Source organism: Hippocampus guttulatus, chromosome 2 (genome assembly GCF_054856545.1).
Source record: "Hippocampus guttulatus isolate MCC_2025c chromosome 2, RoL_Hgut_1.0, whole genome shotgun sequence".
Taxonomy (NCBI): Eukaryota; Metazoa; Chordata; class Actinopteri; order Syngnathiformes; family Syngnathidae; genus Hippocampus; species Hippocampus guttulatus.
In genome coordinates this window covers 19,749,481-19,776,650 of record NC_141262.1, presented here as the reverse complement: position 1 = coordinate 19,776,650, position 27,170 = coordinate 19,749,481, and the positions used below count along the sequence as shown (strand labels likewise).

Sequence of the window (27,170 nt, the reverse complement as noted above, 5' to 3'; positions counted from 1 at the left end):
TGTGAGTGTGCACCTCCCCTATAGGGCTGTAGAAGGAAAAAAAACCCCAACATTTTAATCGTTTAGCGTCGACTTAAAATCTTGTGTAAAATGTAAACGCCCCCAAAAAATGTTGACTTGCAATGGTAAAGATAAAAAAAAAAGTACAGTATTTAAAATGCCATGATCATAGAGCACAGCCTCAACAAATGCAAATGCAGACAAAATGGCCGCTGTTGCTAAGCAAACAGGGGAAGAAGATGGAGCTGTTGCTCTTTGAAGATTTTCACCAAAAGCACCCCCCGACCCCCACCACCCTTGCCCTATGTTGCAAATAAAATAAATAAAGACAAGAAACGCACACACAAGTTGGTGTGGAATACTAAATTGTCTCAATTATGTCCGCCTCGCACGACGGGACTTTTATTTCATTTTCAGACGGCGTGAAATTTTGAGAAACGGACGTAAATAAAATAACACAAACTCTGCATTAGAATGGGTGATTACATAAATATTTTGAGGCAGAATGTGGAGTTTGGAGATGACTGTGATGTGACAGCTTCATATGAAAGTCTGTTTGAGTCGTCGCAGTTGAAAGCGCTTGCTAGTATGACACAAGGAAAGTCTTCAAACGCCCCCCTCCACCCGCCCCCCACACCCCCACTCTTCCCATGCGTAAGGTTAACTTTGAGTAATCATGTGAGAGAGATTTCTTTGGATGCCTCATAGAAAGGCGGAGGACTGCTAACTTTCTTCCCTCGCTATACTTTTACTTTTTCACACATTTCAAACATGGGGATGGAGGTTAAGAGATTTTGGAGAAGAGGCCGGTTTCAAAGTTACAAAGAAAAAAAACACAAGAAAGATGTCACTTTTATTTATTTGAGTCTTTTGAGGTAATTCACACACAAACGGATGACAGTAGATACTTGAAATTGATGTTGATGCATTTTCTTAATAAAATTATCGACATTTAAAAATGTTTGGGATTTGTCGCACGCTATGTGTAGTGCAAAAACATGTTTTATGTTGAACAAGTGTGCTAATCAGAAGATGGGAAGTTGCTGATGCTAGAATCAGTCAAACAGTTGGCACGGACGGGACTGTCATTGTTGCAAAGTGAGACGAGTTTCACTAAAGAACTGATTGGACTCCATTGTTGTAGTTTTTTTTTTAATTTTTGCTTTTGATCAACAACTGCAGCTTGCATTTATGCTTGCATACTAATAATGGTTGACGATGGGAGCGGCCAGACAAAAGTCTCTTGAAGAAGGCAAATGAAAGAGTGGTCCACCTTCAACTCAAGAGCTCATGAATTTCTTTGCTTTTGATATAAGTTTTACAAAAGTAAAAAAAAAAAAAAAAAGAAAGAAATGGAATCAATACAATTTGAAAACAGATGGCATCTCCAGCAAACCATAACATGAACGAGAGCAAAGTACTTCAGATGTTTTATTTATTTTTTTTTAAATGTAAATTGGAGAAGGGGTTCATTAATTCACACGCTACTCAAAAATTGTCCATCGTTTGGGAATAATTCGGGAATTATATTTCAAATATACAGCACATTATTTGTTTTCTCTTACATTATAGACTGCAATTCAAGTTCAAGTTCCTATTGTCGAAATTAAAAGTGAAAAAATATACTTTAATATTTAAATCGTGCTGCATGCTTGGTAGGTTTGACATTTATTCTAATTGATCGCTTTTGAGTAAACAGTCATAATAAATATGTACAATGTATTTTTAATTACAATCACGTTTTTCATAATTTCATTACGACAACATACTAGAAGAAAAACACGTGCACAATTCAAACATCAATCAATACGTCTTATCACTGGGAAAAAAATGGTGTGTTGAATTTACTCAATTTCATTTCGTCAAGTGGTTGCACAAATAAAAATCATCAGTCTACTTTAAAAAAAAATCTAAATCCAGATGATTTTATTTCGTGCAACCACTTCACAAAATAAAATTGAGTAAATTCAACAAATACTTTTTTCATTGGGAACAGTATTTGCATTTCGTGAAAATGTCTTACACTTGGCAAAAATGTAAATTACAAAGAAGCACAAAAACAATCCATTATTATTACTATTATTATTATTATTATTATGATTGTGTTTTGAGAGCACAACATGAGATCATGCGACATTATTATATATCATTGTCATATGACATCATTGCGCATCAGTAGAAATGTATTCTTTCTTCCGCACCCTTTTCATTTGATTGGGTTTACAATTAGGAGAGTGAGAGAGAAAAATAGTCAGTGAAATAGGAAGTTTTTTTTGTTTTCGTGCTAATATTTTGGGGGTTTCTGAAGGAAATTTGAAAAGGATTGTTTGAAATCTGAACAGTTGGAATATAAAAATGGGAGGAAAGAATATATGCGTATATACATAAAACAATTAGCCTTATAGCCAAGTTAGAATGAGGGAAAAATACAGCCTCTTTGAAATAAAAGGGGCTTCACGTTGGTGCAGCTTATAATGCCCTCACCTGGAGGATTTCAAATAATAATGATGCCCACCACCTTTCCACTGTACTTTTTTTTTTTGAGAGGTGGAGGGGGGAAGAAAAAAAAGAAAAGATTCATGAGACAAATGTGGACTGCTGACAAAGAGAAAAATAGCAAAGATGTCCTCTAAAGGTGCTCCAATTTCACACTGTCAAATTAAAGTCCCCTCGTATTTCAGGCCTTAGCCTGATGAAGCCAGTTTGCTCTCTGGGCTACCTTTCGATGACATACTTATAATTTAGGTCACCTCTATTTGTCAGTTGAATTTCATCAAGGTGATTTAACAGAATTTGTAAACACAATTCACTCCCTGCTAATACTTCGTCATTCGGACTTCAGTGTTCAAATAAGTGTGTGTAGGCTGGTTCCACTTTGTTGACTTTGCTTTGTATGGTGAGCATGAAAATGTGTTTGTCAAGTCAACGCTGAATGTCGAACACATCACAACACATGTCTGAGCCCCGCTTGCTGTCAGGCGTCACACCACGCCGCTCGCTCCTGGAAAGTTTGCTGCACGTCACTCAGCATTTGCTTGGAATGACAACAGGACTAGCGAGCACGCACGGGCGCACGCAAACACGCGTCCCGACCGCAGGTGCTCACTTGATGGACTTTGACGTTGACGCACACGCTTGCAAAGCGGAGAGTTTTGGATGCTTTTAGCTCAGAATAAGTTTACAGAAAGAGCAAATTAGTTGTGCTGCGAAAATCACAAAGGACAGGTCAGGTTTGGATAATTTGGGCGATTTAGGTATCATGAGGAAGGAAGTTATGTGCAAAGTAAAGGCTCAAGAGCATCCTACAAGACAAAATGTTTAAAAAAATAAAATAAAAGTATGTTAGGTTTAAAACTTTGGGTTGGGTTGAGGGGCGAATCCCGTTCAGATTTATTGAATGACATGTCTGCTTCTTTTTCATTTGTTTATAGGTATGGCAAGATTTTTTTTTGTACAATTGTGTCCAGGCCAATCTCTAATGTGGCAGTTTAAAAAGAGTTGGGAAATCTAAACCCTTGTACACAGAAGACCACTGACATACGTGTGTGTATTTTCATGAAAAGTAAAAACAATTATACAAGAAATCTGCCCTGGATAATTCAACTGTAATTCTGGATTTTATTATTATGTAGTATTTTGGGCTATTTTCCAAAAGTGGGAGACATACTGCCACTTGTAAACTATGGTAATGTAATCTCTTGTAGAGACTGACAGAAATAAAGGGTGGCTTGCTAAAATGTATCATTTTGCTAGCTTGTTTAAATTCTTACTGGTTGTCATTGAGATATAATTAACATGTGCAGTGTCTTCATAATTATGAATACTGCATGTGTATAGCTAATTTGAGAAAGTATTTTAGAAGTGTACTGTATATCAAATTGGTAGCTCTCACTTTCAAAAAGATGAGTAACGCTTGTGTTATGCTAGGCTATGCTATGAGCAAATACATCTATGTGGGACTGCTTTTTTTTTTTTTTTTTTTTACAAAAGCGCATTCACTGTTCCTTGTGTTTTGGTTAGCAAAGAGATTTAGTAGCAATTCATACATAAAGTTGTGTGGATAGTTCTCTTTTTTTTGGTTACACTAAGTACTACTTAAAAAAAATGTTTGCTCCCCAAGAACCACCATCATGACCAACATTAAAATAAAGGTATGAGTGGGAGGAACTGTTTCAATATTTACACTGAGAAATGTACTGAAACAACGATTCAGTTAAAATGTCTTGCACATTAAAAGTTTAATGCAAATGTTTTGAACTTAAAAGCGAAATACAACTGAATTGCACTGAGGCATTGCTTTTGCCATGTACCACACGCAATTCATTATGCCCCAACTTTAACGCGCCAATCATACACATGCACAAATCTGCCACCTTTGTGAATAACTTTATTGATATTTTTGCCTTTTCACGTCTACTCGCAACTTTGAGAAAATTACTTTTCGTATGAAATCGTACAAAATGATTTGGCTTTTGCTCGCAATCAAAGTGGAGAAGAATCACTCCTCCTTTACTAAGGGCAATGGCAGGAAGTACTTCTTGAGTTCTTTTGCATGGTGCGAGTGTATCAGACAATTTCCCAAACTGGGCCGCAGATGCTGAAGAGGAGGCCCGAACATAAAAAGTGTTCAGTGAAGGGACCAGGTCGACTTGGGTCGTCAGGCGAGGTGCGAAACCTCACCCTGACTTTGTAACGCTTATGAGTGGCGCACCGCTGCCAAGATAGGACGATATCTCAACCCAATCTGTCACCAAATGGAGTGAAAAACAAATGGCGTGCCAAGAGCGCAAGTCTAACGTCCTCGCTAACACACACACACACACACACACACACACACACACACACACACACACACACACACACACACACACACCTCCTTATCTCCATTTCATTACACTTACAAAATGGCTCATAAAAATGTGGATTCATGAAGTTCTCTTAACACATTAACAGAATGGCTCTTAAAAAAAAAGGTCATGTAAGCTCTTTAAAGAAAAAGTCTCCGCGCTTCTTCTGCTAACTGGCTTATTATTTTACACTTCGGAGAACTTTTATCAGGAGTTTTGCGGCGCCGTGCTCTCTCACTGGTTATTTGGACGACTCCTTTTTTTTTTTTTTGCGAGGAGAGCCCGAGCCTTCGCACGTCTGCCACCCTTTTGCACCGATCTGACAGTGACGGTGACAGACAAGGCATCTCTGGCATGGCGCCGACATGTCGCTGACATGTCGCGAACATGCTTGCATGCGGGGGGAGGCGTGTGGCGCAGAAAGTTAAGGCATGTTAAACTATCGGTCGTCGAAGTACTATATGTGGAAGATTGCTTTTCTAAATGTTACTGGCAAAATTAAACTCACTGAAACACATTATTATTTTTATTCCAACAAAGACAAGCCTGTAATTTGACTTTGTGTATCATCGTACGCGAGTTCCTTCTGTGACAAATACTGCACCTTTTATTAGAATGCACTCTTGCAGCCCGTGATGTCACATACCTTTCATCGAACTTCATTTTTCCAAATCTCATCAGGCAGATTCTCGAAAGGCATCACTTTCCATCTAAAGAAAAAAAAAAACAAAATTTTTGAACGATTAACATTGAATCATCAAAGAGAACAAGAAATGTCCACTACTACAGACTGCCGAATAGTTAAAACAGAAATAACAAACATGTTGGGACGGACCAATAGTATCGATTTATGGGAAAAAAAACCTAAATTGACCAAAATCAAGACATAAGTTCCTACCCAACATAATCGTGATTTAAATAAATGGTTTTATAGTATATAGCAACATGACCAGCAAACTTTTCTGACACTTAAAAACATGTCATTGTTCCTCCTCCGTCCAATAAAATCCAAATTCTCCTCCCTACAGCAACACAGCTGCAACACTTGTGTTAATATTTGGAATGGAGGAAAAGTGGTGGGTTTCATAGCACATCTGTGACAAACTACCTGCTGGGAAAGATAAAAGTAGCGGTTTGGGATCAAGAGGCAGGGCTCCTCACTGGGATTCTCAACCCAGTTTAACACCATTTTGGGACATTTTGAACTTTTAGGCTGAAACTTTCACACACTTGGTATTTTCTTACCAAATTCTTTTTTGGGGGGGTGGGGGGTACCACACTACTAATCTTGAATGGTTCACTGTATTGATTTGCTACAGGTTCTGTTCTGATGACTTGATGATGAGATTTTGAATATTCATCAGCGCGCAGTTGTCGGAAACTGCCATTTTTAGATGGAGGTTGCTGGGAAACAACGTATCATTTTAACATATACGGTCCCTAAAAATTCATCTAACCTGCACCCTGTAAGCCTAGTAACTCTGAAAATGTTTTTCTATGAATTATGTAGATGCATAAGCAGTTCGCTTAGTAACAGTGATGAGCAATGTGGGGAAGAAAAATGAACACAAAAACATGCCTAATTTTTTTTATCCAAACGTTAAAGTACCGCTCACTGGTATCTGTGCGGTATTTGTGCGCCGTGGCAACACAGCTTTTGCTTAGTTGGGTCTTTCTTCAGCCCTTTTGTGACGGAATAATAGAAGCTATCCCAGCACGAGGATCAGTTGGTTTGACTTCAGTTTTTACAAAGGGCGGCGGATTTCATTGACTTGCTTGGGTTTGTTTAAATCAGCTCTTCTGCACGACAATGGGACGGACAACCTGCGTCGGTTGAGCCGCGTGACTTCCGAGCGCTGACTTAAGCAGCAACCTGAGGCCGCATGAAGGAGCAGCAAATTAATGTGTCTGCTTGTCTGTTGAGCTTGAAAGAGGAAGAATATTTTTTGGGAGAGGAGAGACAGAGAGAGAGAGAGAGAGAGAGAGAGAGAGAGAGAGAGAGAGAGAGAGAGAGAGAGAGAGAGAGAGAGAGAGAAAAATAATTATCTGTGGCCAAAACGAAACTGGCAGAGAATGCAAGGAGTGCATGTGGCAGTGGGCTGCACTATAAAGACATCTGCTGATTGCACAGTTTGGGGAGAGGACTGCTACAGAGACCAGCCTGGCAGGGAAACGTGCAAAAGAGAGACGGCAGGAACAAGAGACGCTCGCAGTCAGTCACCTTGAACATGAGGACGTATGTACACCCACTGGACACAACATTAGGCACGCCTCCGCAGTCCAACAAGAGCTCAATCCAACATTTTGTCTCGACGAACATAATGTGCGGTTTAAATGAGAGGTAATATTTGGAGCTCGGCGCATAATACTGAAAGGTAACAATCAGATTAGAAACAGCTTTGTATAGTATCATTTATTGTCACATCGTTCCGGTGTATGAATATGGGGTTACACTGGTCGACACATTTTTTTCCTTTTTTTTGATTGGAGATGCTCGTAATATGTAATGTAGCAATACATTACTATTCATGAATGAAGGGATATGTTCAGCAACAGGTAGATTTTTGGGGGAGGTTAAATCCATATTGTGCAAGGTTTTATAGGTCTTAAAAAAACGTTTTTAATGAAAATATCTCAAAAAGCTAATGTGCTCGAGACTAGTAAATACATTTTTGAAATCAGCATCAATATGTTAAAGGACACAAGGTCAGCTATGATTCAAATTTTATGATGGCCATTGTTATGATTACTGACAAAAAACTGGTACAGTGGAGCCCTGCATACATGCGGCTTTGAATTTTTTTCAAGATTCTTAAAAATATTTTTGAGTGTAGCTGTTGTTTTGTTGTTTTTGTGTGTTGACACCACACCCTGCTCACCTGTCAACTGTCAATCAAATACCAGAGCTAATACTTTGAAAATTGATGCTACTTTTTCAAGTATTTTTCTTATGCCTATACATAGTGTTTGAGCTTTGAAAATATATCCACTTGCCTGGAAAATATTGTATCAGGTTATTGTGGTACCCACGCAGAGACAACGAGGCACTCTCAAGTAGCCACGGCCATGAAAAGCCCCTGTCCATAGGCAGACTGACAAGTTTTTTTCCAGGTGCTTGCTCTGAATGACAAGCATGCACTCACTCACGGACGACAACGAGGCACTCTAAAGCTGGCACTGCGGTAACAAATGTCTTATTTTTAGGGTCTACATAGTTTTTTATTTTCCGATATTTTAGCGCAGTATTGATATTGAAACTGTTGTTTACAATAATATGAAATAAAAAGACCCCTGACTCGTTTTTGATGAACACATGTGCCTTCTAAACAACTGTATTTTAATTTCAGTCATGAATTACTTTGGGGAGTTGGTGCTTGGTGTTTGACCACTACTGGCCCAGATCTTAGAGATTCGGCTACATCGCTGCCATTCTACCGTCGTTGAACAGGCCTCCTCTTTTCATTTTAGAATTCAATACAAATTTTTAACAGACAGGTTTCATCATACTTGGTGGATCTGGTGTCATTTTATTGTCCTGCTAGGTTTTCTATTTCTTACTGGCCATCCAACAAGGATTAAAAACTCTCACTGAACTTCCACTTCAGTGAGAAGGTGCTCTTCAGGGAAACGTTTTTGAAAAGCTGTTAAAACCACATCGGTTTTGGACAGTCATTCCAGTTGGACTTCATTGTCTCCATGAGTTTTTTCTTGTATGAACAGTATAATGTTTGTCCAGCTAACCATGTGAGCTGTCTGAATCAAGTTTACGTCTTCAAAATAATATGGCCAAACGCAGAAGGTTGGGAGATTTTTGACACATAATTGAGTGTGGTCTGTAGGAGAATGGCCATACATGCCATCCTACTTATGGACGATAAGAGTGTGACATTACGGCGGCCATTTCACATCGACAACACCCACACCCTTCTGCCACGTTCCTTATACATTTGAATCAGTGTTGACTGCACTTGTTGCAACCATAGACCCAAAGAGCTCTCGCAAGCACATATTTTGTTCCAAGTATTCTGTTAATATCGAGAAGCACACTGAATGGGTAGAAGATACAATCACGAACTGAGATTGTTCTGTGCAGTGTAGAACGGCATTACCTGCAAGTCCTATTGACAAGCGTTTTCTAATGTTTTGACCCATTGATGGAATTATAGAGGGTCACCAAAATATTGGGAAAACATATTTTTTTTTCTTTTCATCTAAAACCCTAGTATACATATTATTTTTTCAGATGAAACTAATTAGAGATATACCTAAAATACCGACCATTTAGCGCGAGTATGTTTGTGAATGGGGGATAGTTGCTGTGCGATCAAATCAGAAGCATAAAGGAGATATGGTTGAATGACAAAAGATTTTTGTTGTTGTTGAATATTATGCAATGAAAGTTGTCTCACAGTCGATTAATCGATGATGTCATTGATTTTTTTTTCTTTAGCACAGTACTCCAGGAGTCCGCAATCTTGTTTTTTGCGCCACGGTCCGGTTTCAGGTAAAGACATGTTTTGACGGGCCAACAGGAAAATATAAAAACAAATGATTAGTAATACAACAAGCCGGCTGACTTATCTTGTGAAAATAGGATAATGTGTTGGAAGACGAGCGGTGATCAGAATAGCCAAGGCTAGCTAACTCCTCAGCCACAAGCAGCTAAATTTCGTACCCGTGAAAAACCATGAAGAAGGTTTCGCCCTTTTTGGACTTTCGCAGCAGACACGGAGCATTATAGTCTGCCGAGTGCAGTAGATGAGCAGGTGGTAAGTCCGACTGGTCAACTTTTGAACGCTAAATGTTGATGTACACAGGACAAAATGGTGCATAGACTATTCATCTACTTAAAAAAAAAAACATGTATCTGGATCCAGATGATTTTGTTTTGTGATACCACTAACAAAATAAAATCAATTAAACAAAACCGTTTTTCAGTGTAGTCAAGTTGACTCGTTGACTAGTCAACTAATGGTTTGAAACTCCACGATGAAGTCTTCTATACAAAGTCATTTGAAATCTTAGATCGTTAGCTTACAACATCCTCCTTGAACCATAAAGTCACCTGCTCAGTCATGGACATACAAACTTTTGCACTGGATATCATAAAATACGTGTAGAGCTAACAAACCAAAAAAAAGATTGTTTGTTGAATTTAACCCTTTCAGGGACAACGGTTACTACAGTGGACAGCCTATGTTATCAGGTTACATGGTGCACGAAAGGGTTAATCTATTTTATTTCGTCAAGTGGAAGAGTATACATCTACTCAAAAAAATATATCTGGATCCAGATGATTTTATTTTGTGGAGCCACTTGATATAATATTGAATAAATTCAACAAACCATTTTTTTCATGCATATGTTGGACTCCAGCGCGACTGCGAGCCAGTGGCACCGATGGGTGTCATTGCAGATCAACAGTATTTATGCACCCTGTCATTCACCCAGACCCGAGGTAGCATGTTGACAGAGCTTATGAAGACATCTCAGGCATCTGGTTCTCCCTCAGCTGAGCCACATGTGCTCCTCTGATCACATCACGCCAAATGCGCCTCTTACGTGTGTTTTCACCAAGTCTGCCCTCACTCCAGTGACCTCTGACCCAGACACTCTCTTCTGCTTTGTTGTGCAGGTCAGAGTCCAGACAGACACAGTCAGACGCATGGCCACAGTTTTGTACGCAGATTCACAGAGGCAGGTAGGTCTGCTCCAGGTGCCCCCCCCCCCCACACCCCCATTCCAAGCAGGGATCCCCCACCGCTCCGCAGCTCTCAGGTCAGGGCCGAGGGCCCAGTGGGCCCCGAGCGCAGGTCACAGAGGGCTGGGATAGGCCGGAGATGAGATGGCGGACTGGCATGAGGACTGGTGTTTGATGTGGCGCCGGACTGGGCTATGTTACCGTGTTGCTATGGCTTTAATTAGCTCCTGCAGCTGCTACTTCCTGGTTGACACGTCCTGGCAAACTGGGGCTCTGTAATCTCTTACAGGTTGGGACTGTTTCGGGATCTTTCAAGATCTGTACTTTAACAGAAGTACGGATACTTTGTGTGGGGGAAAAAAAGCATGGAAGTACTTGACTACTTAAAGATCTTGGAAAGTTAATTGTGATTTATTTTTTTTAATGCATTGTCCGTTTTTGAACATTGCTGAAAAGACACAAAGACTGAGAACTGTGCTATGGTTAATTGGGCCACGACAAACTTCATGGGGAACTCAAGGCAAAAAGAGTCAGCGCCAAAATGTTCGATGAGTAACCACTAGTCTTAACACGAAACTGATGAATATTGCATATTGCGGAATAAGAATCATCCAGTCGTTCTCTGCCGTCGACTGAAATTGATGTCAAAGTGCCCTTGAGCTCACATTGCGAACATCACGACTCACCTGCTGATTTCTGTAAGTAAGTAAGTAAGTAAGTAAGTAAATAAATAAATAAAAAGTCACGAAAAAGTCACATGCTCACGAAATTATGACATTACTTGAAGTCAATGTTTGGACCTATCAAATGAGACTGGCTAATTTCTCACGTCACACCTGATTTCTCATGGCACGCTGTTTGGGGAATCTATTGAGTGTTTAGCGCAGATGCCGTTGACGAGTTCTCGCTTCACAAAGATGTGTTAAGTAACCACTGGAAATCACCCACAGAGGGGTAGCGGCAAGAAATTGATTTCAGATTAGTTGGGCGAGTCATCCACTCTCCTCCTTTGTCCCTGCCAAGATGGTGGATCTCGACTTAGAACTCCTTAAAAGGGAGACTTCACAGCTGGCGAGAGAATACTAATACCCTGGACTCATTAAATTAATGGGAGCCTGATTCCCCCTTATACTCAACGTGCACCGTTGCCCTTTGAGTTTGCCGGGGCTAGAGGCTGCGCAGCACTTTGAAAGCCCTGACCGGCATATTGAGCGTGTTTTAATAGAAGCCTTTTGAGACTCCTGGTAAGATGCGCACTAACTCTTTACCTTCAAGTCCCCGGCACCTCTCTGTGTGATCTCGTCACATCGCCGCTCTATACTTGGATCCAGGCCCCGAGACAGGAAAGGGACCGACTGCGGTAAATGAGGCCAGAGGTGTCCATATCTGAGCGGAGGCCATTCTTTCATGGAGATGTGAATCTTTTAGACATGTGCCTGACCCTGCTTTGATGTCGAAAGGTGCCAGCCATAAGACGGACAAAGAAGGCTTACACGGAGACGTTCGGTGCGGTGGCCTCCAGGGACGAGAGTTCGGCTTCTTATTGAACGGTCTTGCTTAACGCTGTTGATTTAATTACTTGGCTCGGACATAAGCGCTGTGAAATAAATGAGGGTCCAACTTGACACCTCTATAAAAGCCACCGTCCGCCTAATGGGAAGACACGCTGAGAATCGTTCCATAATGCAGAGGAGAACCCAAAGATTCATCGCCAAAAGCGGAATTCTGAAGTGTGAAGGACAAAGACAAAGTGATTTTTTTAAATTAATATAGCTCCAGTATTTCTATAATGCGGGGTGAAAAAAGATTGCCAATGTGGCTTTTTTTATATTTGCCTAACAGCTATAAGTCGGTAAGGCAACAAAGCTAGGGAAGTCTCATTACCATAACGTGAAAAAAAAAAATAAAGCAAGAATTCATCAGTCTGATCGTTATCTAACTCAACATGTTAAGATAAACATAATTATGGCAAAATCATCATATCGAGCATCTGCAGAGCTGTCGGTAACAGATAAATGTTACTTGACACCCACAGTCACAGGCAACATCATTCGGTACACTGGTAAATCTAATAAGAGATGTCAAAACAATTCTGCCTTGACAAAGGAAGGTGCCAAGGCCGAAAATTTTCAATTTGGACAATCTTTTTGGCAATTGCTTAGAGTTCAAAGACAATGTCGATTACTTCGTATTGATTTGACGAGTATTTCCAATTCTGGTCGTAGTTGACGGTAATCATGAGAGCTGATTCCAATGTTTATGGTTGCCGTATTGGCGGCAAATGATTAGAAACAGGTCTCAGGATGATGCAATGCTCCTCTTCACCAACATATAATACTCATACTTATACAATAATAAAATGAATACCGCTTAGAGCATGCTCTTCAAAGTCTGGCCCGCGGGCCATATGTGACCCATTATCCATTTTTCAGCAACCCGCACCACATCTTTAGCCTAACACCATAAGCGCCCATGTCATTTTAAGCTTAACGTCACAATATCAATGGCAAATTACAATGTTTTTGCTAAGAATGATTCTTGTCTTTGTGTGTGTAGATCAGGGGTCCCCAACCGCCGGTCCGCGGACCGGTACCGGTCCGCAGGGCATTTGGTACTGGGCCACACAGAAAGAACTTGCCTTAATTCCGTTTTATTTATTTCGGAATACGAAAGATGATTTATTTTGAAAGAAATACTGGATTCTCCGTTACATCCGTCTGTATCACGCTTGACTCACGTCAAACCACGCTTCTCCGTCACGTGACCGATTATGCTAAAAACAAAACGTTGGAGGTCGCAAAATTAGTTAAAAAACTGCTGGAGATCGCAAATGACGGCGGCCTTAAAAGTACGTTCGACACAACTGGATTAAAGTTATGGCTGAATACTCTGAGATCGCCACAATAGCACTGTTGCTATTTCTGACATCCTACCTGTAGTCTGCAGCAACGGCGACTAAAACAAAATTACGAAGTACTCTGGACATAAACCCCACACTTGAGGTATCATTGTCTCCTATTACCCCGAGATGGGACCGTCTAGTTGCAGAAAATCAAGCTCGGGGCTGTGGTGAGTCGTCATTTTCATGCACTTTGAATTTGCGTTGTATCGTATTTTGAAGGCATTAAACATTACCATAGCGATCAGTGTTGTGGCCAGAGTAGACGCTCCTTGTGTTTATTATTATATTTCGAAAACACCACAGTTTTCATGCAGCTCATACCATATTATTTTGTTGTATTAATCCGCCGCATCTTAAATGCCGGTCCCTGACAATATTGTCTGACATAAACCGGTCCGTGGGGCAAAAAAGGTTGGGGACCCCTGGTGTAGATTCCCCAAACTATCAAGCACAATGGCTCATTATTTTATATGGAGACAAGACGACGACAATATCGATGCATATTTTGAATACTATGACATGCCTAATAGCATTACAAGGTAAACGAACATGAGCGATGTGTTTGAAGTAGTGTTTGTGGCGATGCGTGGATTTGCTTGATAGGTTTGTTTTAGTGTATTTAGCCCATCCGAGTTAAAAAACCTCAAGTTAGCTTGCATTCTTCGATTGTTGTGGATCCCCACGTTGCACCAAAAGACAAGGACATTCATACGAGCCAAAAATGGCTGAGTCAGGCACTCAGCAACGCATCGCGCCAACACTTCTTTATCCTTTTCCGTGTGACAAACGTCAACAATATACCTTGCAGTAGCGCCACGCAGCACTGATTGGATTTCCAGGGCCGCCTCTGACAGTAATGATTCCTCCCGGCCTTTGCTCGCAGCCAGATATCACCACGGCGGCAACATGGCCGCATATACGACTCCTCGCTGATGGCAACAAGCAGCCAGCGTGCTTACATGACTCCCACTCCAGAGCGGGGTAATTTATTCTCATCAATCGGGATGCAACTCACAGCGACAAGGATTCACCGGTCGCCGTGGTCCCTGGCAACAATGCGGGAGTCTGCGAGGGGGGGGATTAGCCGCAATCAAGAAGGGAAGGGTACGGTTACCAGGCAGGTTTAGAGCCACGTGGGCTCCCACTGTGACGCGGCACTCATCTGAGCAAAACCGGACCAAAAAAGAGGGGAACCGCGCTGAGATCTTATCCCACAGAAGCCAATTTCCTCCACCAAAGTTCGTCTTCTCAGAGTGTGGCTCAAGCACTTCAAAGTGGAGAGCCATATAGAGAGTGCGATTCATTTGGCAGCTCATGTTGTCCGCCTTCAAAAAAAGCCAAAGCTCGCCGCTAGACGCTCGGCGGGGCTGATTCCGGCTTCAGAGAGGGGAAAGAATTTGGCGGCGGCTTAGGACGCCCATCCCCATCCAGAGGTGGGCTCTTTTTCATCTCGGCGCAGCCTTAGCGACTGGGTTTGGTGACTAGGCGCTTCACAGGTGGGAGTCGGCCCGGGTCAAAGAAGCGCGCTCACTAAGGACGGGATTTGCCGCTGTTATTTTTCTATTAGGGCAGAATTATGCTAAGCCTTCAGAGGCCATCTTTGTGTTGCTATGGTAGCCCATATTTCCTACCGGGTTGTGACCTTGAATGACTACAGTGCAAAGCCAAGTCGCCCCCGCATCCTTTGAGGATTAAAAGCAGGGTCTCTTAGTTATGCAAAACACCTCTGATATGATTGAGCCTTGAATGGTTGAATGACAAACTTTATTGAGATTGCCTCTCTTTTCATCTGATTATTGTCACTCGATTATTTCCAATCACTTGGCACGGCTTCAAACGACGCTTTGTGAAGGACCACGCCGAGCTTTTCTTTTCCGGCACCTCCGCAAAGCTCCTATCGTCCACCATTTGCGGGAGACAAAACACGAATCAGTCGCTGGCCCAGGACAACATTTCTCCAACTGATATAAGGAAAAATAGATCACTTTGGAGGGTAAAAGAAAAAAAAATTACTTTTGATAAAAAAGTATTTGATGGACCGGACAGCAGATCTTTATTTTGTTGATTTTAATACTTGGTGATATCACAAAAGAGTGATACAAAAATAAAAGTGATAAAAAAATATCTTACGTATTTTGGGGAAACAAGTTTTGACCCATTCTCGACGAGTAATCTTTTTGGGGGAGCCATTTTGGAATAGATCCAGCCACGGGTGTCAGTTTTGGAACGCCCCAATTCCCCCCCCCCCCCTCCTTTTTTTTTTATTTTATTTTATTGAAAGTCCAGCAGATCAAGTCCAATTAATAGCTTGAGATTGTACATAAACTATGTAAGGTTTCCCAAAACTAAAAAAAATATATATATATTACCATTCAGAATTGTACAAATTGGGATGAACCCTTTCATGACAACTTTAACCCTGTCAGGGACAACGGTTACTACAGTGGACAGCTTATCGTGTTACAGGGTACATGAAAGGGTTAATGAGTCAACAATTAAAAATACATTTTGGTTTATAGAATGATTCCATGAATCGTTCTGAATTTTCATTTCACAGAACAACGAGAAAAGGATCTGCATGAATTTCAATTAAAAAAATATACAGTATATATTAAAAAAAGAAAAGCAAACAAACAACTTTTGACTGGTTTTGTATATTGTGGATCAAAATTTGACTCTGAAGAGAATAAATAGTTACGATCAATTGAAAGTACTTAGTTACTGTCTCTAAATCAGGGGTCTCAACATCCAAGGGCAACTTTGCCGCATGTTTTAGATCAGGGTTGTCACAAGTCCGGTCTACGAGAGCCCCCATCTAGTCTGTGTTACTGTAGACGTCTCTCCCTCCACATCCGGATCGCTATCAGGCTTTTGCAAAGAGGGCGACATCTAAAACCGGATGGACAGGGGCTCTAAAGGAGCCGGAGCTGGACAGCCCTGTTTGAGATGTTTCTGTCCTCCAGCCACCCGATTCAAACCATGAGCTCATCAGCAAGCTCTGCAGGAACCTGGTAATGATCCGGATCATTTGAATCACATGTGTATGTTTCAAACATGCATGATAAAGGCCCTCCGGACCTAAGTTTGGGACCCTTGCTCTAAATATACACAAACTACCACGACCAAAAATTATTTCACACCATTATAGATTAAAATTAAGTAAACAAATAAGTCATTTCCACTTTTCCTTTAATGATTTGTCATCCCCGCCTTCACTAGATTAACAAATGCTCATTAGTTGTCAAGTTTCTTACTGGCTGTGCACAAATATTAAAAACGGTGACTGAAACTCCAGCAATGACGTCAGATGGCACAGCAAAGCGAAAGCAAATTAGAAACCATAAAAAAGGCCAGAGCAGCAACACGTTGTCAACAGAGTGAATGAGAGCCCAAAAAGTGTCCTGACAAAAGACAAAAGAGGCCATCTGGCAACAGTGTGGTTAAAAAGCTTTGGAATTCGCCATCCAACAGCATCAAGGGCAAATAATAGCAAATTTTAATTTGGAATGAATAATATGACTGCATTACAGAAGTATGTTCTACTTTACTGTTTATTTTTTTTATTTCCATAGTAAGCAAATGAGCATCTATTGCAAATCAAACTTTTCGTTCAAAGTGGATTCATGTGTCGTGCGGTCAAATTTGGGCTTTTCGACTCACGCATTTAGAGATCCGATTGCCACTTTTTTTTTTCATGACACGTAACTTGGGCTTGCGGTTAAGATGGTGACATTGAAGAAGAGCTTAGCTTCACATGCAGTTTTGTTTTTTTTTAAGTCACACACTGATGATTTCAAGCTGCTTCGGGGGGTACATTCCATCCAGGCAAATTCCATTTCAGGTAACTAAAAAGGACTTTTTGGCACATGTTTCAATCAGTTTGACTTTGGGCAGTCTGCGGGCAAAAGTTTTTAGCAGCTGGTTGTCGAGATTTGCTTTGATACTTTTCCATCCATCCATCCATCTTCTACCGCTTATCCGGGGCCGGGTCGCGGGGGCAACAGCTTTAGCAGGGAAGCCCAGACTTCCCTCTCCCTAGCTACTTCTTCCAGCTCTCCCCGGGGGATCCCGAGGCGTTCCCAGGCCAGCTGGGTGACATAGTCACTCCAGCGTGTCCTGGGTCTTCCTCGGGGTCTCCTCCCGGTGGGACATGCCCGGAACACCTCCACCAGGGAGGCGTTCAGGAGGCATCCGAATCAGATGCCCAAGCCACCTCATCTGGCTCCTCTCGATGTGGAGGAGAAGCGGCTCGACTCTGAGCCCCTCCCGGATGACCGAGCTTCTCACCTTATCTCTAAGGGAGAGCCCGGACACCCTGCGGAGAAAACTCATTTCGGCCGCTTGTATCCGGGATCTCGTTCTTTCGGTCACGACCCATAGCTCGTGACCATAGATGAGGGTTGGAACGTAGATCGACCGGTAAATTGAGAGCTTCGCCCTTTGGCTCAGCTCCTTCTTCACCACGACAGACCGATACAACGTCCGCATCACAGCAGACGCTGCACCGATCCGCCTGTCGATCTCTCGCTCCCTCCTGCCCTCACTCGTGAACAAGACCCCAAGATACTTAAACTCCTCCACTTGGGGCAAGATCTCTCCCCCGACCCGGAGGGGGCACTCCACCCTTTTCCGACTGAGGACCATGGTTTCAGATTTGGAGGTGCTGATTTTCATCCCAACCGCTTCACACTCGGCTGCGAAACGCTCCAGTGAGAGTTGGAGAGCCCCGTTTGAAGGAGCCAACAGCACCACATCATCTGCAAAAAGCAGGGATGCAATACTGAGGCCACCAAAACGGACGCCCTCAACGCTTCGGCTGCGCCTAGAAATTCTGTCCATAAAGATTATGAACAGAATCGGCGACAAAGGGCAGCCTTGGCGGAGTCCTACCCTCACTGGAAACGATTCCGACTTACTGCCGGCAATGCGAACCAAACTCTGACATCGGTGGTATAGTGACCGAATAGCCCGTATCAGGGGGTTCGGTACCCCATACCCACGAAGCACCCCCCACAGAACTCCCCGAGGGACACGGTCAAACGCCTTCTCCAAGTCCACAAAACACATGTAGACTGGTTGGGCGAATTCCAACATACCCTCGAGGACCCTGCTAAGGGTGTAGAGCTGGTCCACTGTTCCACGGCCGGGACGAAAACCACACTGCTCCTCCTCAATCTGAGGCTCGACTTCCTGACGGACCCTCCTCTCCAGCACCCCTGAATAGACCTTACCAGGGAGGCTGAGGAGTGTGATCCCTCTGTAGTTGGAACACACCCTCTGGTCCCCCTTTTTAAAAAGAGGGACTACCACCCCGGTCTGCCAATCCAGAGGCACTCTCCCCGTTGACCACGCGATGTTGCAGAGGCGTGTCAACCAGGACAGCCCCACAACATCCAGAGCCTTGAGGAACTCCGGGCGGATCTCATCCACCCCTGGGGCCTTGCCACCGAGGAGCTTTTTAACCACATCGGTGACTTCAACCACAGAGATAGGAGAGCCCACCTCAGGGTCCTCAGACTCTGCTTCCTCCAAGGAAGACGTGTTGGTGGAGTTGAGGAGGTCTTCGAAGTACTCTGCCCACCGGTTCACAACGTCCCGAGTCGAAGTCAGCAGTGCCCCATCCCCACTGTACACAGTGTTAGCGGTGCACTGCTTCCCCCTCCTGAGACGTCGGATGGTGGACCAGAATTTCCTCGAAGCCGTCCGGAAGTCGGCTTCCATGGCCTCACCGAACTCTTCCCACGCTCGGGTTTTTGCCTCGGCGACCACCGAAGCTGCGTTCCGCTTGGCCAGTCGATACCTGTCAGCTGCATCTGGGGTCCCACAGGCCATAAAGGCTCGATAGGACTCCTTCTTCAGCTTGACGGCATCCCTTACTGCTGGTGTCCACCAGCGAGTACGAGGGTTTCCGCCACGACAGGCACCAACCACCTTACGGCCACAACTCAGATTGGCCGCCTCAACAATAGAGGCACGGAACATGGTCCACTCGGACTCAATGTCCCCCGTCTCCCCCGGAACATGGGAAAAGCTCTGTCGGAGGTGGGAGTTGAAACTCCTTCTGACAGGGGATTCCGCCAGACGCTCCCAACAAACCCTCACAATACGTTTGGGTCTGCCAGGACGGACCGGCATCTTCCCCCACCATCGGAGCCTACTCACCACCAGGTGGTGATCAGTTGACAGCTCCGCCCCTCTCTTCACCCGAGTGTCCAAAACATGCGGCCGCAAATCCGATGATACAACCACAAGGTCGATCATCGAACTACGGCCCAGGGTGTCCTGGTGCCAAGTGCACATATGGACACCCTTATGTTTGAACAAGGTGTTCGTTATGGACAGTCCGTGACGAGCACAGAAGTCCAATAACAAAACACCACTCGAGTTCTGATCGGGGGGGCCGTTCCTCCCAATCACGCCCCTCCAGGTCTCACTGTCATTGCCCACGTGAGCATTGAAGTCCCCCAGTAGAACAAGGGAGTCCCCAGCAGGAGTACTCTCCAGCACACCCTCCAAGGACTCCAAAAAGGGTGGGTATGCTGAGCTGCTGTTTGGTGCATATGCACAAACAACAGTCAGGACCCGTCCCCCCACCCGAAGGCGGAGGGAAGCAACCCTCTCATCTACCGGTGTGAACCCCAATGTACAGGCACTGAGCCGGGGGGCAATGAGCATGCCCACACCTGCTCTGCGCCTCTCACCATGAGCAACTCCAGAGTGGAAGAGAGTCCAACCCCTCTCGAGAGAACTAGTACCAGAACCCAGGCTGTGTGTGGAGGCAAGTCCGACTATATCCAGTCGGAACTTCTCTACCTCACACACCAGCTCGGGCTCCTTCCCTGCCAGAGAGGTGACATTCCATGTCCCAAGAGCTAGCTTCTGCAGCCGAGGATCGGACCGCCAGGGTCCCCGCCTTTGGCTGCCGCCCAGCTCGCATTGCACCCGACCCCTTTGACCCCTCCCACGGGTGGTGAGACCATGAGCTTTGATACTTTTCTCTCACAAAACTGGCCATTGGCTCTTATGTGTCAGGGTATCGTTTGAGGCGCTTCCCTCCACAAGCACTTTTATTTATTTCTTTTCTCTCCTAACTGATGATTTCAAACTGTCTCAACTGTGACTATGATTGAAAATGTGTTGCTCTTGTTGTTCTTTTTCAAATGGCATGATTTTTCTATTTGGTTGTGGCTTTTTGAGGACACGCAACGAAAAGTTTTAGTGATATCTTTGATATTTCGCATGTATGGCTTCCTTCTCCTTTATTTAGCATCCTGTGATGTACTTGTTGCCAAGGCTCCAGGAAATAATGCATTTAAAACCCATGTGTACACTACTTGATTAGTAAATTAAAATATTTAGTTTTGGGTAACTTCATGTGATCCGTCGCTAGACAATCTACCATGCATAGTAAAGTGGGAATTATTTTCTAACTATTAATGCAAGATACATCCTGTACACCTCCAATTAATTTTTACAAAATCTTTGAGCGGTGAAGTAAAAATAAGCCACTGAAATAAGGTTGTTTGCTCAATTGTGCACACCCCTCGTGCAGTGACCGTGTTTAAAATGAATCAGTCACATTCAGGCTTACGGTAAATTACATATTGGTCCCTATTTTGGTACACTGGCATCTGTGCGCTCGGTGTAAAAACTTTATCGTGCTGGTGCAAGTTGGGTGTAATGTTGTGCTGTGTTTGCTGCTCCGTGGGTGTTTTGGCGCACCAATTTGCCTCGCCGCCGAGTCATCTGAGGATTGCATTTTTTACATTTGGTAAGAGAAAGTAGTCTGCGCTCGGTGTAAATACAGGCACATCATCATTTTCGTGCTGGAGCAATTGTCTAGTTCAGTGTGTTTGTGACTTTGGTAGACATGTTGTGCCTCAGTGGGCATTCCTGCCCCCCCCCCCCCCCCCGGTGCATCTGCAAATTTCATTACAAAGAGACTATATTTTAGACACACTAATACGATCTTGTGGGCGGCCCGGTGGTCCAGTGGTTAGCACGTCGACCTCACAGTGCAGAGGTACCGGGTTGGATTCCAGCTCCGGCCTTCCTGTGTGGGGTTCGCATGTAGCCCCCGTGCCTGCGTGGGTTTTCTCCGGGTATTCCGGTTTCCTCCCACATTCCAAAAACATGCATAGCAGGCTGATTGAACACTCTAAATTGTGTTTAGTTGTGATTGCGAGTGTGAATGGTTGCTCGTCTCTGTGTGCCATGCGATTGGCTGCCAACCAGTTCAGGGTGTCCCCCGCCTACTGCCCGGTGACAGCTGCGATAGGCTCCAGCACGCCCCGCGACCCTTGTGAGGATGAGGCAGATCAGAAAATGGATGGATAGATACTGTCTTGTGGCGCAGGTGGTGTGCCGGGATATTGGTGAATGAGCTGCAGGCGGACAAATTTGGCGCTCCGTAGATGTGTGTAGTGGATGTTACTGGATTTCATTCATAAATATGGCACTAGTGTCGGACAATCCCTCCAAATTATTGTAGAAAACAATTCTTTGAACAATTTATGATCATTATCATCTTAAGGATATTTTTATAGCACCATTGTCACTATTGGGCAGGTTGAGAGGGAATGGGGGAGGGGCGCACAGACATACGGTCCTGCAGGTGTGTGGCAGTCTCCCATTGCCCACATCACATGCATTGCTGACTACATCATCCGCAAGGGGAGATCATGCAGGTTACCTGCCAATGTCATGCACGGACTCCAGTGAGTCTATTTCCGTAATGCCAAGCATGGTTTACTCATGCGTACTGCGCTTTGACCGGTCTGATGTTAATGCAAATGAGTGATGCCAGCACGATTGGCCAGGAAAAGACTTATGCCATCCCACGGCGCACAATGGCGCTAACTCCGTGTTAATCCCAATCCTATGTGTGAAAAGTCCAGCAAAGCGCTGAAGAAAGAAAACTCTACCCATGTGCACAGTTAGACTGCGCTTTACGCAAGACTTGCTGTCCTGGGAATGAAAAAAGGGCCCTTTGACTTAAATAGGAGTTGGCAGACACCTGAGACCATTTCAACTGCCTCTGATTAACTCCAAATATTTTCTTTTCAGTTCTAGTAAGATATTTCTGATATTTTGCTGCTTCCTGAAGGATTTTTGTTGACACTGACGGTGGTTTTGAACGTTACATAATTCTAGCCACCTTGTGAGCCCTCACCTGGCACCATTTAAAGTGCCTTTGATTAACGCCAAATAACGTTTGACTGTTCTAGTTGGCTTTTCTTGACACCTTTTTTCTGCTTCCTTGCAGTTTTCGGGCCATAACGCATTTTGCCTAATGTATTTAGGAGATTTTGTGACTGTCCAATAAAACTTGAGCTAACAGGGCTGTGTCGACTTTTTTCTATTCAGTGTATGAGAAATTTTTGACACAGAGGAAAGAGGTTGCTAATGGAACGGTGGAAGTTTGACAAATGCTTACAGTACACATTCAGCCTCAGTTATAGGTCGCATTAATTGTTAGAAAAAATATGTTATGATTTATCTTGGTCTCTTTTACGGTCTTGTTTGTTTACCCAAGTTGATGTTGTTACCTTTATTGAAATATATTTGCACATTTAATTTTTTTGTGTGCCATTATGTGTGGGTACTTCACCTGGGAGGCTTTACATGAACCAGCTTGTGTTTGGGCATTTTCAAGGAGACATTTACTAAACCAGTTGATTTTGTGTGTGTTTTGTTGTGGTTATGCTGAAGTGGGGAAACTGTATAGACAAAATCTTAAATGTGTACTTTGCAGCCAGATTAAGTTTCAGGTGTCACCCTCCCCCCGCCCCCCAAAAAAATCAATACAAATGATTTATCTTCCTTAGATTTTTTTTGGTGTGTTTTTGTCACACTCCATCCAGCTGTTTTGAGAGCTGCCATCAAAGCTGCAAGCGGGCGAGGCAGCCACTCAGAGCCGCAAACGGGGGTGACGCTTTGAAGGTACAAGATTGGCACTATTGTGATCACAATGCACAACAGGAGGCGACTTTGAAGGGGAAAAGTGCGGAGAGTGTCGGCTTTCGCATCACAAACGGAAAACACACGTGGAATGTATGTTGAACAACACGGCAACATATGGCCAAACTCTGGCTGGTGAAAAAAATCCATAAATATGCTACTCACAATATCTTCTGATAGATTATCAATACACTAGCAGTGAATATTGATCATTTTTATTGACCATACAAGAGCTCAAAAGGAATTCCAACACCATGATTATCGCAAGGGGTCATGGCTCTTTCCAGGTGGTGCTATTTTAATTGAAGATGGAAATGTGGAGTGGACACGTGTAATTACTTTAACTGGTGTGCAATACAATAATCATCCAAGCATTGTTATTATATATACACAGGTATATATTATAGATATAGATATAGATAGATAGAGAGAGAATATATTTATTCTCATTTCCTATATAGAGGAGTGTTAATGTTCAAACTGAGCGTTCAAGTGCTACAGTGTTCAAGTGTGCAAGAATCGAGCATGCTTTTGTCATGTTGTGTGTGGTGCACGCCAATAATTTCAACACTGAACTCCATGCACATAAAGATTCGGTTCCTATAGCTGATCTTAAAGCAACTCCTCTAAGGAAGAAATTTTGATTAAAAAAGAATTATAATAATAAAAATGAAGAGCAAACATGAGTGGCCTTGTGGCGCTGATGTAGCTCAAGTGTTTCCGAAATGACTTGCCGAATGGTGATGTCGTCAAAAAGAAGCCTGCCATCTGGGAAACACGTTTTTATACAAAAGAAAAACACATTGGGTCAGGGGATGCTTGTTTTTATTTACGGTCGTTTCATTAGACCTCCATCAGAATGCGTAGCTACATTGCGCGGAATGAAATCACTCCCCACACAAATGAAGAATTTTGGTCTTAAATACTGTACGTGTTATTTATGTATTTAATTATATAAATGTGTTTGATTGTATTCACGTATTTTATGATACAAATATTTGTTTAAGATTGTTGGACCACTTGGGACCCTATCGGGAGAAATTCACTCATAACACACCACGGACCGTATGATGATCTGATCGGACAATCTCATAAGATTTGAAATAGTTCTACGCTTGACATCCTTGGTCGGGGCAAGGCAAAAACGGAACAAAAATAGCCTGATTTCCTTGTTTACGTACCGCGGATCCGGCACGCCTGTGCACTAAGCACGCTGTCTAATCAGCATCTTGATACGCCACACTTGTGAGGTGGACGGACTATCTTGGCAAAGGAGAAGTGCTCACTGACACAGATTTAGAGAGATTTTGAGAACAATATTTGAGAGAAATGAGCCTTTTGCATTCATAGAAAAGTCCTGCTTTTGAAATTTGAGTTCAGATGGGAACTAAACCAAAAGTGTTGCGTTTATAGTTTTCAACCTTTTTTGATGGAACTAGAAAGGTCAAGATCCAAATTGTCACTGTGCTCTTTATCTGGACTTTGCTGCACGGTTGCTTGTATGCCGTTCTTACCAAGTCTTGTCATGGCAATTACACCACAAACGCAAGCAACCAGGACTTTTTTTGAATGTTTGTTTTTTTAATCCCAACTTAAAAATAAAGCACTGCCGCAGCATCAGAATCTAGTTGTCAGTTTGGGAATTGATCAGTCTCAGTCCCGTGTCACCTCCCCGTCAAGTGGCAGGTCTGCATCAGATTTTCTGACAGTGACAGAGAAGTCCCCATGCAGCACCACCAAAGTGCTGTCGATCATCTTATTTTTGACAAACTCCTCACGCGTGTCTCTCAATCTAATCGGACTTTGAGGCTCACGTAAGACAAAGACGGCTCGTTGTCTACTGCAAGCGCGCGTGTGTGTGTGTGTGTGTGTGTGTGTGTGTGTGTGTGCGCACCACCCAATAGTTCTTTTGAGTCACTTGTACAGCCAAGTTTGAAAAACATGACAGTCACATTTTAGCTGCTCTGATGTCACAGCATATTTTTATTCCTAGCTTGAAAGTTCAATCAATATGAGGTTTGCTTCCACTTTGATGTGAGGTCTCCAGTGAAGTGATTTTTAGCATGGTACCTGCCTGCGCTCTTGCCTGTCACCCACCCACTGCATACCTGCAAAAAAGACTGAAGAGGAGCTGCCAGAACCGCCTCATGCACGCTTGCCTTTCATTGCTCGTGACTGCAATTTTTTTGAAAGACGCAAGGCCAACGGATTCACGCAGCGACGTGACAAGAAAAAAGGAAAAAGTGAAGTATTCATTCAATTGCGGAGTAATAGAACATGATGCTGAACTAGAATGGTTAAAAAAAATGGTGGAGTGAAGCTTTCCACCGAGGCTGGACAGGAGAAGCATTGTCGCGATTTAAATACAATAAAAAAAGAAATACACTGTGTGGATGTGGGTGTGAATGGTCATTTTTCTCTATGTGCCCTGCGACTGACTGGTGACTAGTTCGGGGTATCAGCCTTCTGCTCCAAGTCAGCTGGGATGGGCTCCAGCATCGCCCCCAACCACCACATGTGACCCTGTTCAGGATAGGCGCTGTTGAAAATGGATGGATGGATGGATGGATGAAATTGAGAGTATCTGAACTATTGCATGACTTTACCATCCATCCATCCATCCATTTTCCGAACCGCTTGACCCTCACTAGGGTCACGGGGGTGCTGGAGCCTATCCCAGCCGTCTTTGGGGAGTAGGCGGGGGACACCCTGAATCAGTTGCCAGCCAATCGCAGGGCACACAGAGACGAACAACCATCCACGCCCACACTCACACCTAGGGACAATTTAGAGCGTCCAATCAACCTGCCAAGCATGTTTTTTTTGGAATGTGGGAGGAAACCGGAGCACCCGGAGAAAACCCACGCAGGCCCGGGGAGAGCATGCAAACTCCACACAGGGAGGCCAGAGCTGGAATCGAACCCGGTACCTCTGCACTGTGAAGCCGACGTGCTAACCACTGGACTACCGGGCCGCCCATGACGTTACGATTATAACGACAAGAGTGTAATGAGCTTTAATGAGTAGTAGTAGCCAACACATGTAAAGTGAGCAACTTACACCATTTTTATGAAGCTGTTTATGTCTTCATTGTGATGCAAAAAGTGGATTTTAAGATGGGCCCCACCCATTCTCCATCAATAAGGATTGCCTTAACTATGAATGTTTTGCACGTAATTTGCGTTGTAATGTGTTTGAAAAGTGATCATATTTATTGTTCAAATTATAAGTAAATGACAAATACTGTAAACTTTAGTGGAGGTAATTAACTACTGGGCATCTTTACTGCAGTTTATGCAGATTTCATAAAGTTCCTCTAATGGGCCTCACATTAAATTATGAATGCAGGTGTACCTAATAAAGGCTCCAGTGAATGTATCCTGTTCAAAATTGTCTTTTCTTTATGATTAATGTTGTCATTAAGAGAATTATGAAAATAATGATGTGAATTTATATATATATATATATATATATATATATATATATATAAAAGAGAGAGAGAGAGAGAATTGGACTGAAAGTCAATCGAGTATCAGAACTGAACTTATCAGGGAGTTTTTTTTTAGCATAGCGTGAGCAAATACAGTAGACCTGCTCTATTCCTAGTCAGACGCAGCATACAGTATATCAGCGAATAATTGACACTCGTTATAATTGTCCTGATTCCCCAACAGACGAGGAAAAAAATTGCAAATAAGTGGGGATTTGGTCCAAAAACAGCAAGTAAGCATAGAATAACAATAGCTGTAAATCATGAGTA

The 27,170-nt window shown here is 43.2% G+C and overlaps 1 long non-coding RNA gene across 1 annotated transcript in view; it reads left to right on the top strand.

Annotated features, from left to right (window-relative positions):
- LOC147208834 (uncharacterized) overlaps positions 1-27,170 on the top strand; it is a 37,651-nt gene that overhangs the window by 1,531 nt on the left and 8,950 nt on the right. The window contains exon 2 of the long non-coding RNA XR_015097926.1: positions 10,483-10,548. This is a non-coding gene — a long non-coding RNA (uncharacterized LOC147208834). The remainder of the gene's footprint in view (positions 1-10,482; positions 10,549-27,170) is intronic.